We start from the raw sequence: 21,082 nt of genomic DNA, 5'->3' as shown, positions 1-21,082 counted from the left end.
TTATTACGGTAGGTAGAGTGAAGCAGCTGCCTAAAGCAGATGTTGGAGAGCCCCCCAGCTGTCTGTCTGTGGTGAATGAGAAAGGGGTTATGTCACATGGCCCATCATGTGAGCCCTAAACTAACCTACAGCCTTTGGGGGGGGGTGTCATTAGTGTTGAGATAAGATTCAGCTGCCAGTCCACCAGCAGAATGGGCACCGACATCGTATTTGTCTCAGGCAACAAAATGTTTAGGGCCAGCCCTAATCACTGAATCTCATACCAACCTGCTCAGTTGGTTGTTTCAACCTTCTCTTTATTATGATTGAAGCAAGGATGGCTGTTAAAATAGATAAGGAGTTCACTGTGGCTGCACCAAAACTGTAGACCATCTTATCCCATTAAGCCTAGGTGCTTTTAAAAAAACCTGTTATGTCTGCTTCCATTGTATTATATTTTGCTGCATTTTATTTCAATGTTATTTCAGTGTGATCTTTATTTGCTGTAAATAATGCATGCGCATGAGAAGGGCAAGGTAAAAAAATACATAAATTGTAACAAGGTGGATATTTCCTCACCCCATTTTTATGCTGTTACACAAAACTGCTTCAAATTTTATAAACTATATGTTACTGATTGTTCCCTCGAACAATAAATTAAAGTACCCAAATATGCTTAATTTTATTACAGTGCATTTAAGAGTTTGTGTGAAAATCTTGTATTTTGAGAGGCAGAATCAAGCTAATAATCTCCATAACAATAACTGAACAAATAAGGCAGAAACCACTGAAGCCACTGGAATTTCTGATAATTTAAAAAAAAAATAGTAATGGATAAATCATGGTGAAATTTCTCACAGGACTTAAGTTCACATGTCTCTAGCTATTACACTATTAAAATATTTTACAAGAGAAAATACAATGGTTGTATTTTAAAAATATTTAAAATCATGTCATACAGAAAACAGTGGTTACATTTACTGAACAATGTTCCTCATTCACAGCTCTCAAGTACAATTTTTAATGGGTGCAGTCATCAGGCCCTTGAGAATTTTATGTTTCCTGGAGGATGAAAACCTGATTTGCCCAGTCAATTTGAAATGGATGACCCCCATTTTAAAAATAGCAAGAGTGATCTTGTGCTGTCTACTGTATTCATTTCAACTTGCATTAAAAACAAATGCTCCAAAGTTGTAATTGTAGGGAAAACATTTAAAAATGCAACTGCACTGTTCCAGCAGATCATCGCAAGAACTCTTGCTATTGAAGGAGGAAACCTTCATACTATTATGGCTATTTTTACAACAATGGGACATTTGGCAAGATTTCATCCTCTGAACCTCAAACCAGACTGATTCCACAAACATATTTCATACAGGTCATTAGAGGTTCCTTATGTCATCATCATTTCAGCTTGTCCAATAGCCAACATATTTTTTTTTTTACTCAAGATGCCTAGAATTTGCCCACTGTCTTACTGGACTGCTTGAACCCTTGATTATTTTGCAAAAACTATCACTTAAGGCGCACAGTCAACTGTGAACTGACCAATGGCATTCTGTATTCCAAGACCAATGGCATTTTTGTATTCCAAGACAAAAAGCACTGCCTTGGCCATTTGTTTCGTCTAGTTTATGTTATTTGGGTTATTGGATGTGTCCAGGCCAACACTGAGTCCTGCCACATTTCATTTCATTTCATTTCACTTTTGGCCCAAATTCTCTCTCTGCAAATATTCACATGTTTCCCACATTACGGAAGAGAATAACTTGGCACAAGCTCATCATTTTTGTCTGCAGCTTTGTGTCTCCCATAATATGTAGTTCCACTTTTAAAAATGATAGCTAGAATCTTCTTTAATATTCCCTGGTTGTATAACTCTTAGTTCAAGAAAAGGAAGCCCATTATAGCTAGAATAATCGTTTATATGCTATTTTTAACAAAACCTTACACATTTTGTCATTTCATAAAACTTGTATAAGCCACCTTTTTTAAAGGCATCGTACATAAGTATATCCTTCATGTTATAATGAAAAAATGCTCAAAAATGATTATATCTAGAAGTATTATTTTAATTGTACCTAGCATCATTGCAAAAGGAATTGAAAATGTGTATTTGAAGAAATGAACAGATCCATCTATCTCCAGTCTGTGTAAATTTTTCATGTGCTCACTCCTAAATTCATTCTGGATTCTTTAAAAACATATCCATATTTGAACACAAACTTTATCACAAAATAGCATTTGAATATGTATTTTTATCTCAACGTGTGCATTTCTGAACAAATTCCTAAACTACTCCGTTTAACACATTTTTGTATGTTTTCTGAGCCAAGAACCATATCACAATATCTGGAGAAGGGTGAAATCATAAAGATAATTATGTTCTAATCCGCACCTTAGTCAGGGAGGTGCAAATCAGGATAGCTTACACAGGAATTTGCAGAAATCAAATCCCTCAAGCGTTGTTAATTAGAAGTACTGTAGAGCTTTCCCCTTAGAAGTGTCTTCCCAGCTATTGTGAGAATGACCATGAACAGTGCCACAAGGAATTCATTGTTCACAGGAAGGCTGCTTAAGAAAATGAGGTGTTAACAAAATAATAAAAATAGATTGTAGTGTTGGTAATTTCCTGATGATTTAAAATCTATATATAGGTGTATTACTGTATGCACAGACACCTCCTTGAAATTCAGTATGACTGGCATAAAACATAGCAACGTGACACAGCAGTCCTGAACGAAAAACATATCCAGTTTGGTGAATTAGGAAAAGAGCAATACTGTATACTGAGTAAGCAAACTGTTGGCCAGGATATTGCTTTTAATGTTCTTGCCCAGGCCATGAAACTGTACTGTATTTACTTCTCATCCTGAAGTAGAGGGAACATGTCTTCATTTCCTATTGAAAAGGGTAATTTTGCTTCAGGTCAGAATTTGCTAACTCAAACACAAATAGAACAGTTTCTTATGAGGATAGGAACATGGCTTGGCACTGCATAAAGATAAACATACTGCAAAGTACTTTCTGGGATTTATTATACTTTTGGGAAAGCCAAATTAATATAATAAATAATTACTTCAGAAAGATGAACCCCAAGTCATTTATCTCAACCACTCCCAACCACAAGCATTCAGATTAGAATAAAAAGAGACTTGCATCTAAGCCTTTCTGAGGTTTGCAACAATAACATCACAGCTGCCTACAGTACTTTGTTTCCATTCCCCAGTTTTTCACGTCTCATACACTGGTACAGTACCTCGGTTTACGAACTTAATCCATTCTGGAAGTGCGTTCTTAAACTGAAACCATTCTTAAACAGAGGCGCGCTTTCCCTAATGAGGCCTCCTTCTGCCAGTGCCCTTCCACCATTCAGATTCCATTCTTAGACCGAGGTAAAGTTCGCAAACCGGGGCACTACTTCTGGTTTTGCAGAGTTCGTAAACCGAATCATTCGTAAACAGGGCTGTTCTTAAACTGAGGTACCACTGTATTTGAAAGCGCAACAGGACAAAGTGTGAACTATTCTGCCCAAACCTCTAGAAAACATTGAGTTCAGACAACAGTCTGAAAGTCATTTCTGGCTCCCATTGAGAAAACTATTGCCAATTTACAAGGATTAATTGCATATAGTATGACTATTCAGGCAAATAGTTATTAGAAAGCACATACAATGACCGGACAACCTCCAATAGGAAATGGAATTAATTGATTAAAACAGCAAAACTGGCGGGGGGGGCATTTTGTGCAAATCCTTTCAATGTGAACGTGCCCAAGAACATTGCTTTCCCTTTTATATATTTTTATTGTTTTCCCGAATACAGAAAGGAAATAATCATAAATAAAACAATTCATCTGTTACATTTCAATTACTATTTAATACAGCTATTACTATACCAATCCTAACCTCCAAAACATACTTATGTTCTGCCGAACACAACTTCCTTCCTTCTCCACTTTTGGTTTTCAGATCTTTTCTCTTATGTTATGCACTTTATCCCTCTTTGTCTCTGTCATTCTCTTAAATAAGTCTATCTCGTTTATAGACAGAAACATCTATTGTTTCTATTGTAGGTTTTATGTTAATCCTGTCAGTGTCTTCACATTTTTACAGTACTCCTTTAAATAGTCCACAAATTTACTCCAATCTTTTTGGAAGTTCTGGTCTTTTTGCTCCCTTATCCTTCCAGTCATCCTGGCCAACTCTGAATATTCCATCATCTTAACCCGCCACTCGTCAACTGTTGGAATTTCTGTTGTTTTCCATCTTTGAGCCAATACCATTCTGGCGGCTGTGGTGGCATACATGAATTTGGTCATTCTTATTAATTTCATTTCCCATTAGCCCTAACAAAAAGGCTTCTGGTTTCTTGGGGAAAGTATATTTTAACATCTTTTTTAACTCATTATATATTAACTCCCAGAATGTTTTCACTTTTTCACATAGCCACCACATATGATATAATTCTCCATCCTTTTGGTTACATTTCCAACACTTTTTGATTTTCTTTCCATAATTTTTTGCCAATTTGACTGGTGTCAGGTACCAGCAGCACATCATTTTCATTACATTTTCTTTTAGTACCGTACATGCTGTAAATTCCATATGTTTGTTCCATAACTTAAGCCACAGATCGTATTCAATATTATAACCTTTCCCTTTGAGAGCATTCTCTCTGGCCACAGACTTGGGGATTGGTGGGTGGGTATGAGAAATAAGCCCTTTGGGGCTGGGACACCCAAACTGCACCCTTACGAATTCTTTGGGTTACGTGCTCCGCTAACCTGGAAGTAGATGCCCCTTGTTGCAAACTTTGCCCCAGGATGCGAGCGGAAATCGTGCTTCGGCGGCATGGCAACAGCGGGAGGTGCCATTAGTTGCAAGTGGTTTCCGGTTACGAATGGACCTCCGGAACAGATTAAGTTTGTAACCAGAGGTACCACTGTATGTAGATGTAGGACAAGTATCAGTAGTTAAATACCCTCCAACATCCCCCTGATGAAAACCAGGAGGCGAGTCAGCTGGCTTACACGAGAGTGCGGCTTATACGAGTTAGCTGATTCTTGCAAAAGCACGGCACCACTGTAAGGACCAGTGCATGCCTGGGACATTCCAGGATCAAATCGGAAGCTGGGATGGCTTCTGCAATTCCAGGAATGTCCTGTTATAACGGTTGGAGGGTATGGCGTTGACATCACAGGGCTGAGGCTCACACACCAACTGTCAGACGTCTAGCCCTATTCTTATTCTTCCTTTGCCTGTTCACCTGCTCATGTCTAGCTTATTAAGAGTGACAAAAGCAAGGGAACAGACCAGTAGCGTTCACTTGCATAGCTTTCTCCTTCTGCCCAGAAGCTGAGGGCTGGTGACTGGCTGTTTATGAGAGTGGCAAGGGGGGGAGGCCCCTATCAGGGAGGGGAACCAGCTGAGGGATTTCTTGCCCAAAGGTGCCAGGAATTCTCAAGCCTGTATTATGCAGTTAAATGGAAGTTAAATTCTGTTGTAAATTTTATTACTACCTAAACAATACAGCTACCATTAGAAGAAAGAAGGCTATTACCTCTTTGTTTCTTTGTTAATTATATCTCCCAAAATAGAACATGAGCTCAATGTTGTTTATATTAATCCCAGGGTGGATAAAAATCAAAGATTTTTTTTAAAAAAACTCAAATCACATTTTTTTGATTTAAATCAGATTTTTTAAAAATAAAATGCTTTTTGAGGAAAATATATTGCCATCATGAAATAAAGTTTAGTTTTTTAATTATGTAGAATAAGGTTGTATATGTTTAATTTTTTGGGTAAATAAATTCCATTAATCCATTCACAATGTCATGCTCTTCCAGAGGTTTTTGTAAGATTATTGGGCAGTTTCTCTGCCTACAAGATATTATCACAGATGCTTGGTTTACTTTTGCAGTTCTCAAAACTGAATTTGACTCAACAGAGATCACATGCCTCTTCTTCACAGCAAAAATGTTGTAACATGAACAGAGTTGAGAAAAAGACCTTAATCCTATTGTTCTACAAACCTATGAATACAGAAACAACCCCTTCAGTGCTAAGTTTCAATAAGTTCAGTGAATAGAATATAAACAATATTTTTCTGATTGTTTGGAGTGGACAGTATTTAAGTTTTTCATGTGTAGGCTGGGCTGACAGTCTAAGTTTCTTAAAATATATATATTTTGTTTTTGTTTAGCCAAATTAGTTAACGAACATGGATGTTTGTTTAAGCAAATAACATATGCTGTAATGTTATTGTTTCAGTTGAATAAATCTATTTAAATTGTTATTATAAAGGTAATGATTATTTTTCTCCTTCCTAAGTACAACAGTAAAGTTGTCCAAATATGAATAACCTATTAAACTGGGGATAAAAAACTAATATGAAAAGTTGTTATTCCAAAAATCTTCATCTACTTGCATATTAAAGTTATACCAGCAAGAATTAGTCTTTATGTAGAAAACTATGATTTAAATCAAGCCTTACTGACTATGTGATTTAAATCGTGATTTAAATCAGTTTGATTTAAATCAAATCCACCCTGATTAATCCATCCATCCATTTTATTTATTTATTTTAAAAAAGCATTTATAAGCTCCGTTTAAAGACACACTCCTCCCATGGTGGATCACAATATCAACTTATGTAGCAGATCTGATCTGAGAAGGAAAACTGTGTCAAAACCTGTCAAGCATTATCAAGTAGTGCCATTAAGTCAGCGCCAGAGGCACCAACAGCCACAACCACTTCAACCTGCTCTGAAGTCACTCCGCTGGTGATCTGGCAAAAAGATGTACGGAGCATTCTACAGAGACAGAAGGCCAAAAAAGCTCCAGGCACAGACGGGGTGACTCCTCTTTGTTTGAAAGTGTGTGCGGCACAATTGGCTCCGATCCTCACACAGATATTTAACCGTTCATTGGAGTTGTATAGAGTTCCTTCATGCTTCAAACATTCTATTATCATTCCGGTACATAAGAAACCTTTCATCAGTGTGATGAACGATTACAGACCGGTTGCTTTAACATCTGTGGTAATGAAAGTCTTTGAGAGACTAGTGTTGGCCTATTTGAAAGAAGCTACTGACCCTTTGCTGGATCCTTTGCAATTTGCTTATCGAGCTAATAGGTCAGTAGATGATACGGTCAACATGGCTTTGCACTACATCCTGCAACACCTGGATTCCCTGTGGGCCTATGTGCGAGTTTTGTTTGTGGACTTCAGTTCAGCTTTTAATACTATTGTCCCATCTAAATTGTTTTCTAAATTACTTCATCTTAATGTGCCTGCTCCTGTTTGCCAATGGACAGGAGGCAGTAGGAGGCAGTAGGTGAGGTTGGGGGAAATTATATCGAGCAACAATACCATCAGTACAGGTGCTCCCCAGGGGTGTGTACTTTCCCCACTGCTTTTCTCTCTATACACAAATGACTGCACCTTAACTAAGATCTCGGTTAAGATCTTGAAATTTGGAGATGATACAGTTATTGGGCTTATCCAGGAGGACAATGAATCTGCATATAGGCGGGAAGTAGACCATCTTGTTTCGTGGTGCAGCAGGAATAATTTGGTGCTAAATGCACAAAAGACAGTGGAAATGGTAATTGATTTCAGAAGGCACTCTTCCATCTTGCTGCCACTTTCCACCCTTGGTAATATGATTGTAGTAGTAGAGTCCTTTAAGTTCCTGGGCTCTATAATTCCTCAAAACTTAAATTGGTGAGGCAACATCAATAGTCTTATTTAAAAGGCCCACCAGAGGTTGTATTTCTTGCATCAACTAAGAAAATTTATTTTGCCCCAAGAAGTGTTGATCCAATTTTACAGAGCTACCATTGAAACTGTTCTCTGTAATTTTATTACTGCCTGGTATGGCATAGCCTCCAAGATGGACAAGAAAAGGCTCCAACGAGCAGTAAGAATTGCAGAAAGTGTAATTGGCGTTAGTTTGCCTTCAATAGAGACACTTTATGCTATCCGAGCTAGGAAGTGAGCAGAGGGAATTGCTGCAGATCCTTTGCATCCTGGTCATCATATGTTTGACCTACTTCCATCTGGATGTCGCTACAGGACTCTATACACAAAAACGGCAAGGCTACAGGAGCAGTTTTTTCTCTTGTGCCATCAAATTGTAAAATTCATTGTTGTATAGCGGAAGGGGAGGCCAGTTATGGGTGGGGTTCCTTTGCTGTGATATTGTATTGTGAGTAGAACAGTGTTTGTATAAGGTACATTTACATTGCAATGTAGTTGAAGCAAAATTCCAAGTATGTTTGGTACTTGGCCAATAAATTATTCCAATTCCAATTTGGCCAAGGGCATTGCTTGGTTGATACAATGCATACAGACACATTAAACCTTTTAACACCCCTCTTTCTAAAATTTTCTCTCATGTCTGTCTAGCCATGGATCTACTGAGCTGAAAGTGACAAGCTACTGAAAAACCATTTTGTCAGACCTCTTGTTCAACACAATATCATTGGTAGTGACTGACTAACCGGTCAGTGTAGGAGTTAACCATTGACAACCAACAAGTTACTCAGACTGAGGTGCCAAGCTAGAGTAAACAGATGAGACTTCATTGGCTATTTGTAGCCAGAGCCAACAACTTTTGGGAATATATGGGATCCTATTGGTTATTCATATTACCTCATCTTCTTATTGTGAGCTCAACTGGAAGCTAGCATAGTTCCCTCCCAGTAAGCCAGGAGCAATGCAGCCCCACCAGCCACTACTGCTTCCTCCTATAATAACTTTCTTCTCTTACATTCATCTATTCTATTTCCAGTTTATTTGTTGATGATAATGATAATGAAAGTGAACAACTACAAAATAGTGCTGCCAATCCACAACTCAGAAAGCCTGCCCACCATGGTCAGCAGTATCAAAGGCCACTAGAAGTCTAAGAAAATTAACAAGGTCACACTTTCCCTGCCTTTCTCTCAATACATGACACTCTGCTGGTTGTTCAAGACAGTTTCAGTTCCAAAACCTACTCCAAACTAAAAGAATCTAGAAATCAGCTTTGTCCAAAAGTATAAAGACTTTCCCAACAACCACCCTTCAGCAACTACTATCAAGGAAGGTTAGGTACCGGCCTATTGTTAACTTCTTCTGAATCCAGGTTAGGTTTTTCATCAGAGGCCAAATCACTGTCTCCTTCAAAAGAAACTGGTCCCACTCTCATCCTTAGGGATGCATTAACAATCTTCCGGATCCAGCCAGACAATCTGTATGTTAGAATGTGATGGACAATGATGGACAAAGTCAAGCATAGATAGTTGGCCAGATTTGTTTACAACCCTGGACCCCAGCGACTGAAAGTTGCCCATACAAATTAGACTTTAAAAGCCACAGAATTGCAACAACATAAAAAGTAAACTCAAGACCATCTCAGAGCAAGGTAAACAGGCAAGGCAAGGCAATGTACCTGTCAGCAGTTCGTACACAGCTACAATTGTGATATTCTGTTACTATGTTATGTGAGTAAATTCAAAATTTTGTATTCCAGTTCTTACTTCCAGCAATCGATTCCTATTACGTGTTAATTACCATGAGAGTCAGCATAACTCTCGTCTAAATGTCTCACCGTTATTTCATTTGTTATTTCATTTGTCCTCTAAAACCCATGAGAGAAGCCAGTACTATACCTTAGATTGTGGGGAAATGGATTGAGAAATAAATAGACTCCCAACTGGACCTGTCTTAAGACAACGTACCAGATGTAGTACAGAAATAAACTAAATAGACTGGCACGAAGACTTGGGGCAGAATGATAGAGAAAGATGATAGCGTCAGCCATTATTGCCTGCAGCATAACTTGTACCTTTTTCTAACTCTCTTTGATCTCTGGCCAAACCTATAAAACTGATTCCTACTCCAGAAGGAATTCAAAGGCTGTATACATATTTGTTGTGGGCTACTATTGCCTTAGCTTCAAGTGAGTCATGCAAGGAAACTAGAACAGTTTTGCAACATTTTTAGAAAATTTGTTTGTTAACGTAAAGTGAAAAAGGCAATATATAATCATAAAGGTGCTCTTGATATATATATATATATATATATAGACAATTATTACAAAGATACTTGCTTCCCTCAAGCAATGCCCTGCCTAAAAAAAACGTATTTACAAGAACAGAGACTGTTCCACATTAGGTGCTTTTCACTCACTTTTTACATGGCATCCACACAATGTCATCATGTAGTCATTGTCATCCTGGTTTTTTCCTTGTGGTTTCTTTAAAAAAATTCCTCAGGCTGCAGAAGTCTGACTTTCGTACTCTGGGGCAGGTACCATTTTAAGACAACCCCCTTTTTAATCAAGTGATATTTTAGTTACTGCTAAAATGCTTTTCCAGCTATTTACATTTTAATGAAAGGGAGGTATAGTGCTATAACACAACCATGCTGGCTATAAGTCAAGACCATATTGGCTGCGAGTCCTTGAAGAGCTGTTACCTGCCTGGCAGGCCTTTTTTCACCTGGCCGGGCGGGGGGGGGGTTACGGAACGGAGGGTAGGTTGTTGCTGTTATTGATATTAACTTTTTGTATCTTTATTTTATATCTTATTATGATTTATATGAAAATTGTTCCATATGACTATTTTTTGTTGTAATTATGTGGGTTTCTTTACATGTCGTAAGCCTCCTTGAACATGGTTTTAACTATGGAAAGGTGGCATACAAATAAATATATGTTTATATGCATGCATGCATGCTATACAGTATTCCTTTGACAGTGTGCCTTACTTACAATTTCATATGTAACTACACTGGCAACTATACCGCTAAGCATTTTTCCTAGCTTCTCCGTTTACAATGCTGAGGTATCACTGACAGCTGGCAGCTATGCTAGTGTCTTCAACTTTTACTCTCACTTATAACATACTTTAATAACAGGCTTCATCTGAAGATTTACACATTCCCTCATTATCTTCCTGCTTTCTAGATGATTTAGGATTCCATCAGAATGTAGTGGTTTTGTTACAGATCCCTAGGAACCTATTATTTCCTTTTAAAGTTTTATTAGTTTCACTCAGTGTTCTTCTGCTTTTCATCCCAGCAAAATCTATTTTAAATTAAGCTAACAAGACAATGAGTTACATGATTATCATGCAAACAACTATGCTCAATGTGGAGTTGTTTGAAAAGCAACCCCCCCACCACCCAGGTAGGGGGTGGAGCTAAAAGCATGGTCCTGCTTCACTCCATGCCCTACATGTGAGTGATGCATCAGGTTGTCCTGATGTTATAGAAGAAGATTTGAGCTAGGAAGTCTCCTCTCATCTACCTGAGCTTCAGGCTGTTGTGTAAGGCCCTCTGTTTGAAGATGTTTGGCTACTTAGGTGGACAGTATTGTGGAACCCTGTTTGTTAACTTTCACACTGGTTCTGCTTTTTGTTGGTCTGCTTGTATTATTGTTAAGTCCTGTATATTTATTGGGTGATTTTGTAGTTGTTTTTATGTTGTATACTGTTGTCAGCATTGGAAAAGGCAGGTGATGAAAGAAAGAAAGAAAGAAAGAAAGAAAGAAAGAAAGAAAGAAAGAAAGAAAGAAAGAAAGAAAGAAAGAAAGAAAGAAAGGTAAATTGCTTGTTTGAAACTTGCATGGTACATAGAATTAGTTTTAGTAAGATTAAAAATTTAAAGTTTATATCTACTTTCTTCAGCAATCACGTCCGATTATTTCCTATATGAATGTGTTCTTTCTTCTTTCAAAGCACACAAATATGAAACTATAAAGGCCCCTTTGTCTTTACTTGAGAATAAAAAAAGTTTCAAAAGCCTAACTTACTTCATGCATGAATTTCACTCAGATTGAATAATGAAAATAATTATCTGTTTCAGAACAGATTCAGTTCTTGGTTTTCACAAGTTACATGCCTGCTGGGTCTGGGTTACAGGCACTGCATGGGGGAATAGTTAAAATCAAACAATTCTTATAGCACATATCTTGCTACCTAACTGCCTTTCATCACTTCAGAGGGAGCTTGAAAGTGGACTAAAAAGTCAGTGGCTTCATTTATCGAACTTATTAGCAATTTTTTAAAATAAAAAAACTACTTGTATTCTAGGATATCAATATTATGGTTCTGACACGTTACTGCTAACTCTGTTCCTTCTGCCTACGGATTTGCAAACTGTAAGTTCTTATTCTTATGACAACCTTTCATGCACTGGTATGACTTTGAAAGTCTGCTAATGAAGAAAGTATCACTCCCTCTCTTCTCATTATTCTTTCACTTATTTTGTTCTTATTTTATTATATGAGGGAATAGCCAAACAGTTCTCCACCAAAAGAACAGAGCTGGGTTTGGAATTTGGTTGGTATTTGGGCACAGTCATCCATCTAGTAATCGCCTTCTATGCTGGGCAGCCTATGAAGATGGTTCAAAAACTGTGGTTAGTGCACAATGCTCAAATGAACTTTAAGATTGGGAAAATGAGAAACTGAGAGAAAGTGAAATTGATAGTCACCATTCCCTACTCCTGTCCTACGTCAACTATCCTGGCTACCAATTTGAAGTCTAGGGCTGCTCAACACAGCATATCACTGAGACCAAAACATCTTCCAAAAGCTTTTTTTGTTTTTTTTATTCCTTGGTTATAAAAAATATCAAACTATCTGGGAATATGGTTACCAGCAGACTTAGTAAAGTTCATTAAAAAGAAAAATCACAATAAGCTATACAGTAAAACAAAATGTGATTTGGGGTTCTGGAGATCATTTCCAGTATCATGGATGCACAGATTGGATGTTAGGTTGTTTTGTACAATACTCTAGATGCTACATTTAGGTAGAACAATGAAAATATTTTAAAATTTGAGATTATAATATTCTATATTATATTCTATCATAGTTTGTTATTCCCCATCTAATTTTTCATGAAGCTCCATTTCTGTGTGTTCTGCTTGACATTTCTAAAGGCATTGACAGGGAAAGAGTGGTGCTTGGTGCATAATGCACTAAATCCTCTGACCATTGAGAATCTCCCCCTGTCCCCACCCAATCCCTAGATAGGCTGCTCCGATCTCCCATGGCTGCTATTTAAATTTTTTAACATATGCACATTAACTGCATCAATACAATTAACATCACGTCTAGTTTGTACATGTCTAGATGCTACATTTAGGTAGAACAATGAAAATATTTTAAAATTTGACATTATAATATTCTATATTATATTCTATCATAGTTTGTTATTCCCCATCTAATTTTTCATGAAGCTCCATTTCTGTGTGTTCTGCTTGACATTTCTAAAGGCATTGACAGGGAAAGAGTGGTGCTTGGTGCATAATGCACTAAATCCTCTGACCATTGAGAATCTCCCCCTGTCCCCACCCAATCCCTAGATAGGCTGCTCCGATCTCCCATGGCTGATATTTAAATTTTTTAACATATGCACATTAACTGCATCAATACAATTAACATCACGTCTAGTTTGTACACAGTGTACACAGTACTTAGCTAGATGTATCAATGGTCTAAGTCAGTATAAGGCAACTTATTAGGTTCTTCTGAAGTTGTGATCCTGCACTGATGCACAGATTGTATACTCCTGAAAGTATAACACACACACACACACACACACACACACACACCACTTTAATTGTAATCGCTTCTGGTAGAATTGCAATCCCCAGGGAGGAGGGAATTACTACAGTTTAAATCTGTAAGATAATTACGGTCTATGGGTTTAAACTATAGTGTTATTTAATAAATGAAACAGGTCAACTGAAAAACAATATTTTATGTGTTACTTTAAATACACAATTATTCAGTTAATTTCTAGTAACATCTGCTAAATGTTACGTGATTCAGATGGCATTGACCTTAAATTATTAAATTCCTGCATAGTTCTTTTTTAAAGTCACTCTCTTTATATGGCTAAAACTGGACCATATCTTATTACTACCTAAGAGTAGAAATCTGTGTAACTTGGAAAGCTTTCTTTCTGTTTTCACACAGAGATGGCAGTCCAATTTCAGTTTCTGTCCAATTACTGGGGGTGGGGGGAGTTAACTACCACATATTACTCAGGGAAACTTAAACATAGCACTTCACAAAGGCTCATTCTTAATACACTGGGGTATTTGTCACCAAAATATTTATAGAATATTTTAGTAAAAGACAATACCTCTAATCTGAAGATGTAGCCCTAATTCCAAATATGTTGTGTATATTCACCGTTTCCTGTACAGTATGCACATTTTATGTTCATCCTGGATACAAATGAATCTCATGAACATAAAAGTTATGTCATCCCAAATCCTGCTGGATTCATTTTCATTTTACTTATTTAATATTCTCTTAAGTGTGCTAAAAATTTACCAGTAATTCAGGCAAAAATCTTGAAACCACTTAAGATTAATAGTACTGCAATCCACGAGAAAGCCTAAAAAACTGCTGCTTTATGTGCAATTTGTCATGGCCAGAACATGTGACCTTTTTTTATAATACTTTCGTCCCTTGCTCCTGAATGGGTCAGAGAGAAAACTGGGGAGAGACCTGGCACACAAATCCTTACTGAATAGTAACTGTTGAACTACTGGACCAGTTTTAGAAAAATAAGGGTGAAATCTGCATTTATGTACAAGTTATTCAGCTTCTGACATGCATTCCTTCAATTCGGTTGCTCTTTTGAAGGATCAGTCGTACTGCAATATACCGAAGACACACCATAAATAAAAGTGACGTTACGAAAACACAGTTTGAAGAAACTTTTTAATTACTCCCCTGGGCACCATGAGTTGTGTTTAACATGCTGAAAATAAAAACAGCAGTAAACAAAATTGATTCTGAGGAAGAGCAGAACGTGAAAAAGCCGAGTTATTTTGACTTACTTTTATCTCAGAAAGAAGTTTCCATTGCTTCTGTTGTTCTGTTATTGGCTGACAGGGTCACGGGACCTTGTGAACTAAAATAGAAAAGCCTCAGCAGAGGGAGACTGAAGCAGCAGAATGCCGAGGAGAGAAATGAACTTTAAAACATATAATACACATGAGCTACATTGGCCTGTAAAGTTTGTAGAGAAAAGTTCAGTTTTCTTCCACTGTGTTAAAACCTCTCAGCCATCAACCTTGGGCAATTCATTTTTTAAAGTCCTGTTAAATTTGAGTTAAGGTTTATTTCTCTCTCCTCTGCACACTATATTGTTGTTTGTGTATTGGGAATATTTACAAGGCCTATTGAGCCAAATTGGGGCTCCAAAACAAGAATAGCCTAGAAGCAAGCTCATTTCAGAATTATGTAGTCGGACACGACTAAACAACTAAACAACAACAAATGCTTCACTGTTTCCAAGAGTACCTGTTGCAGTCCCACTCGCAGTGACCCATTTCCCCAGGAGCAAGTCGTAGTCTAAGAAGGTGAACAAATGAAACAAGGACAATGTTCTAGGATTTGAAATTGGGCACAATTTTGTTGATTCCAGATATAGTTAGGATTTGGCTTAGGCATTGGGTATGTATGTATCTCTCCCAGCATCCTGGTGGAAGGCTGAGGCATGGCAGGGTTGATCATGGGATTAATGGGTTAATCACAAGATGCAGGTCTACACGGATGGCCCTCCCATGCCGCTGCAGGAAGAATTCCACCCCAGTGCCTACATCAGCCAAAGTTGTGACCATTGCAATGTGGAGGGCAAAGCCTGCAAACGGGGCCTATCTATTTGCAGGCAATTTCCTTCCCAGCAACCATTAAAGAACCAGAGCAAGGCCGTTAATCGAATAACCTAGAGGAAGAAACATTAATATACAACAAGTCCCAAAGCATGAAAGGGAAGGAGGGATGGGAGGGTGTGCTCTTCAGCTGACCACAGTCCCAAAGTCAGGGGCAGCCAGTCTTAAACCCAGAGGGTTAAACCGCCAGTCTTAAACCCAGAGGGCAGACTGTGGTGAAGCCTGCTCCACTCCAGTTCGCTCCTGAGCCCTGCCCCACCATGGACTGGCATGATTGGCTGGAATTCAAAACTGGGACTGGCAGGAACTCCCGCCCTCCTCTGTGGCCAGCATGGGGATTTCCCAATTGCTGTCGTCCAGCCCAGCATTGCTCCTGGGAGTCAGGTCGCAATAGGCCACAACCGCCACCTACCCCAGGACTGGGTAAGCGGCCATTACTGAAACTTTGCTTTGACAATTTTTTGTCTATCATTGGATCCTTCACTGAAACAAAATATTTCTTGGTTAAAAGCTTTCATGGCTCAGTCAATAGCTTTTTTAAGTTAATTGTTTACAAAGCTATTACACATGCCCGCCTTGCCTTTGTATTATTTAATTCAAAGGATTGCTGCAGATTAAAACATGAGAACAGACATGAGGTAAAACTGAAAGGATCCCAACCTACACATTACTCTGACATTCAATCAAGTTAAATTCAGGAAGATACCAAGTTAGAGACACCATCTAATTTCAAGGTTATTTCTGAATCATAGAACTCAGAAAAGTCATCTTCTTCCCAGTGAACTTTTGAAGATTCTGCAAAATATTGACTATCAAACCTTTATTAGGCATTTTACAAGTAGAACCGCAAGAAAAAGAGTCACATACAAAAGTATTTAAAATGCAAACAAAGAGGCAACAGTAAACTGCATCTCCCGCAGACACCTTATGGTCAATGTCAGACAGGCAGAATCCAACATTTCCACCATGCTGCAGTGTCAGAGCACCCAGAAGGGGGAACAACACACGTTCACGCAGCATGCTGTGGAGTGGACAATGAAAGAGAATATGCTCTACAGTATCCGGCACATTCAGAGAACATCTACAGTATCTCTTGTCTCTGGAGTGTTCCGATATCTACCCCTGACAAAAGCCGAGGGAAAGACATTCAGTCGGGCCTACGTTGGGCTGGGATTATTAGCTTTGTAACATAGTTGACCTATTATCTAAGATATTTAAATCATAGAACATGGGGGAGCAAACTTATTTGCAGCTGCCACAATGTTTTGTCTTTCAACATCCTTTAATCTGATTTGGACATTGTGGAAGATATATTGCTCACTTGAATTATACAAGGGCTCCAGCTCAATGCCTATGAATCTAATTTAGTTTTCTAGGAGTTGGTACCATCTAGATTTATAAGAGTCCTTGAGCAGGTCAGAGAGCAGACTTGATGGTGGGCAACAGAAATGGCACCGTAACCAGTATTTTATGGCAATAGTCCAAGCCCAGTATTCCATTGTGTGTATGCCTAATTCTGCACACATTGATTCATATTTAATGGAAGTTGGGACTCCAAGGATACATCTCAGGAAACTTGAGTGAATCTTTTCTAAATCTCTATTAAATGCTTGTACCCATACTGGGACCCCGTAGAGTATCTGGGATAACACCTTTGCTTGGAAAATTTGGTTGGCCGTAGGGATAAATTGGTTTCCTTTCTGATAATAGAAACGAGCAACAGCTGAGGAGGTACTCTTCGCCTGTTTTATAGCATTTGTACAGTGATTTGACCACCCTAAATTGCTCTGAAATAAAATTCCCAGATACTTATACATCTTTACTTGCTGGATTTCTTGTTCTCTTATTTTCCATTTCCCTAGTTTCCAACCTTTGGAGAAAACCAAGATTTTCGTCTTCTCATAGTTTATAGAAAGTTTGTTAATTTCACAGTAGAGACTCAGGGAGAGTATAAGACGTTTCAAACCCAAGCTCATTAATGATAGTAGGACTGCGTCATCTGTGTATAATAAAAGAGGAACAGGCTTCTGGTTGAGTTTGGGGGCGTGTGATTCTACTTTTTGGAGGTGTTCTGGGAGATCTGATAAAAATAGATTAAATAGAAAGGGGGCACGAATACACTCTTGTTTTACCCCTTTTGTATTAGGGATATCAGACGAGAGGTGACCTTTAATGTTGAGTTTAATTTGACAGATGTTGAAAGAATATAAATTTTGTATTAAAATCAATAGGCGTTGATCAATTCTTAGCTCTACAAGTTTCTTCCACAATTTTGCATGATCAACTGAGTCAAAGGCACCATGGAAATCTACAAAAGGTGCGTAAGTCTTAGATTGCTTTTGGGATCTATATTTTTCAACCAAATAAGGCAATGGTCTAAAGTACAGCAACCTTTAGAGAAGCCTATTTGTTCTTTCCCTGGTAAATTTAGGTTTTTTATCCAGGTAAGAGGTGCTTGGCATAGATTTTTCCTATGACTGATAATAAGCTTATTGGTCTATAGTTCTTTGGTTCGTTTGGGTCGCCATTTTTAAAAATTGGAATAATTATTGATCTAAGCCATATTTCAGGCATGATTCCATGTTTATCAATGAGAGTAATTAACTGAGCTAAGGGTTCTGCCCACCAGTCCATGTATGTCTTAAATAATTTTATCGGTAGACCGTCTGGCCCAGGTGATTTCCCCGATTTAAAGCTTCTAACTATCTCCCTGATTTCCTCCTCTTCTACCCTTGGCCAATCCTACAGTTTGTTGATTTTATTAACTATGGCCTCGTTTCCTTTTGATTCACTATGTAGATCATTAAATATGGATGTAAAGTACTGGAACCATTTAGATTCTGTGATTGATGAAAAATTTAATTGATTGTCGGTTTTCAGACCTCCATACACTAGCATCCAGAACGTTTTGTTGTTTTTGTTTTGAATTGAGTCAAGTAATTGTAACCATTTTTGAGTAGCATATTTTTGTTTCTTTTCGGCCAGAGTATGGTGAAATTTTCTTTTTTCATCTAAATAGGAGAGTTCTAATTTAGTACGATTATTTTTGAAGGCTTGGCGCAATTTTCTTTTAAGCTGAAAGCATTCATCATCAAACCAAGGGCTAGCGCTGTATTTAGGTACCCAGATTTTAGGTGGAGTGTTAAGCTCTGCAAAGATTTGAAAAATTTCATTATAGATTTTCAAAATGTTCCTATGGGGATTAGCGTTCTTTAAATTTAATAGCACCTGTTGTCTCAAGTTAGCTGTAAGTTTTTGCCCCACTGCTACACTTATTTCCTGGGACCATTTTAGTTGGGTTGTTTGTTTATATTGGCAAGGTCCTAGGATGTTACAATTAGTTATTTTAGTTTCCAACTTTAAGTTGATAGACAGCAATAAAGGTTGGTTATCGCTTTCAGTACGCATTCCAACTTTGAAATCCGTGATCAAATTTACAATAATATAAGGGACAAGGATATAATCGATTACACTGCATCCTCGGGGGGGGGGGATATGTAAATTCTCCGCTTCTATCCCCTTTTGTGGAACCATTCACAATCTGCAGATTAAAGTTGTTACATAACTCAAGTAGGCATAAACCTTCCCTATTTATAACCTTGTCTCTGGATAATCGTTCTATTTTCAGTGCATAAGCAATATTGTTGCCAATGTTCCAATTTAATTTACTACATAGTTGCTCATTGTTGGTTCCCACCCTAGCATTGAAATCACCTACTATTATTAGTGAGGAGTTTGGATATTTATCAATCAGATTTTCGATTAAAGAGTTAATTGTGACCAATTCTCACTGGAGATATTGCTTTTAGTAGGGGGAACTTAGACATTTACAAAGAGAAAAATGTCATTCGTTTGAGTTAGAAGTAAAGCTTGTGCAAATGGAGAGCTTTTTTCTAGCTGTTTGATTTCAATCCCTAGGTTGTCTTTAATCAGACAGCAAAAGCTTGCTTTAGGCCGGCCCTTAGTATTTGTTTTCTGTGCAGGTACCATATAGGAGGTGAATCCACTGATTTTGATGTCTCTAGTTGTCCATTTTCTTGTAGAAATATTAATTCAAAGTCTTTGAGAAAATTCATTAGGTCTGGGTCTATATTAATAGCATGAAGGTAGATTAATGCACTTTTCTCAAGTGCATCCTAATTTATATTATACCCCAGTGATTATTCAAGTTTCTTGCTGAACAAACCTTTGATACAAGTCAAATGGCAAGCTAACACCATAACAGAAGCTTTTGGAAGGATGTTCATAATCTCAACCTGTATCATGCCGAGATTATTTTTGTGATCTATAGTTCCTGTAAAAATGGTGTGCCCAGTACCATCTATAACTGCCTTTCAGTCTCTGAAATGCAGTCCAGAATACACTTATTAGTAAGTCCCATTGGACACAGTACATAGCATCAGTTTCAGGAGGATTGCTTTCATTGGGAGGAATTAAATGTAGCTCTCAATAGGATATATGTAGAGGGAAGGGGGTGCTCTCATGCAATGGAGCTTTCCATTTGATTTCATAACCGATGGACAGAATTAAAATATGCAAAATTACTCCAGGTACCTTTACCACTCACTATGTTACATGAATTCAAACCAGATTATTATGTTACTGCAGTAACATGAGGGCTGCATTAACTTAGTCCAGTCCCATGCCACTCTCAGAGAATAATCATTTCACCCATACCTCATGACATTAAAAAGGTTGTGTGAACTGGCCTTAGTTTTTATTCTCACTGAAGCATCTATTTGGCCCCATTTTCTGCTTTTAACAGCCAAAAATGCTTTGGCATTTCCTCCTTGTGATATGCAGTGTTACTTGCCTGCCAAGGAACCATTCACAATAGAATCTTGTCACACTTAAGCTAGATAACTGGCCACACTCAATTCAAAGGGAAGCTTTCTTCAATTTCATTAAAAACATTACTTTTATTTTCATTTAGGATGAGAATAGGGAATTCTAAATCTATCCCCAAACAGTAGAACAAGATTGACTAGCTGCTCCATGTTCACTTACCACACATACTGTACATACTGTATTGAAACACATCAGCTCCCTTTAATAATAGGATATAATTATTTCCACATTGTTGTGAATAGCAAATCCCTATTATTAAGTATTTTTGTTTAAATGGCAGTAAAATCTCTTGGCAACACAACAAACTTTCTGCTGATCATTCTTTAATTTTTACTATATGAAAGTAGCCAAGAGCAATATCCTCAGCCTATTAGATACTATCCATAGCAATGGATTCAAAGACAAGTGTGTTGTGAAACAGAATGGGCATTAAATACAGATCTGGAGCGTTATCTAGGTTTTTTTGCATATTAGTTATCTGAACATTGATCTACACTATACAGTCGTACCTCAGATGTTGAACGGAATTCATTCCAGAAGTCCGTTTGATTTCCAAAACGTTCAGA

The 21,082-nt window shown here is 37.8% G+C and overlaps 1 protein-coding gene across 17 annotated transcripts in view; it reads right to left on the bottom strand.

Annotated features, from left to right (window-relative positions):
- The window catches only part of ESR1 (estrogen receptor 1), a 203,998-nt gene that overhangs the window by 168,654 nt on the left and 14,262 nt on the right, over positions 1-21,082 (bottom strand). For 2 of the 17 annotated variants that reach the window (XM_088667305.1, XM_088667306.1), the window contains exon 1: positions 14,832-16,171. The exons of 10 other annotated variants lie outside the window; for them this stretch is intronic. The gene's annotated coding sequence lies outside the window, so the exon portion shown is untranslated. Of the gene's footprint in view, positions 1-14,831; positions 16,178-21,082 lie in introns of those variants that run through there. 5 more of the 17 variants (XM_088667293.1, XM_088667292.1, XM_035108739.3 and 2 more) reach the window with 4 other exon arrangements.

The sequence above is a fragment of the Zootoca vivipara genome, chromosome 3 (genome assembly GCF_965207765.1).
Source record: "Zootoca vivipara chromosome 3, rZooViv2.hap1.1, whole genome shotgun sequence".
Lineage (NCBI taxonomy): Eukaryota > Metazoa > Chordata > Lepidosauria > Squamata > Lacertidae > Zootoca > Zootoca vivipara.
The sequence above is the reverse complement of the archived record's forward strand: the minus strand, read 5'-3'. Positions and strand labels throughout refer to the sequence as shown.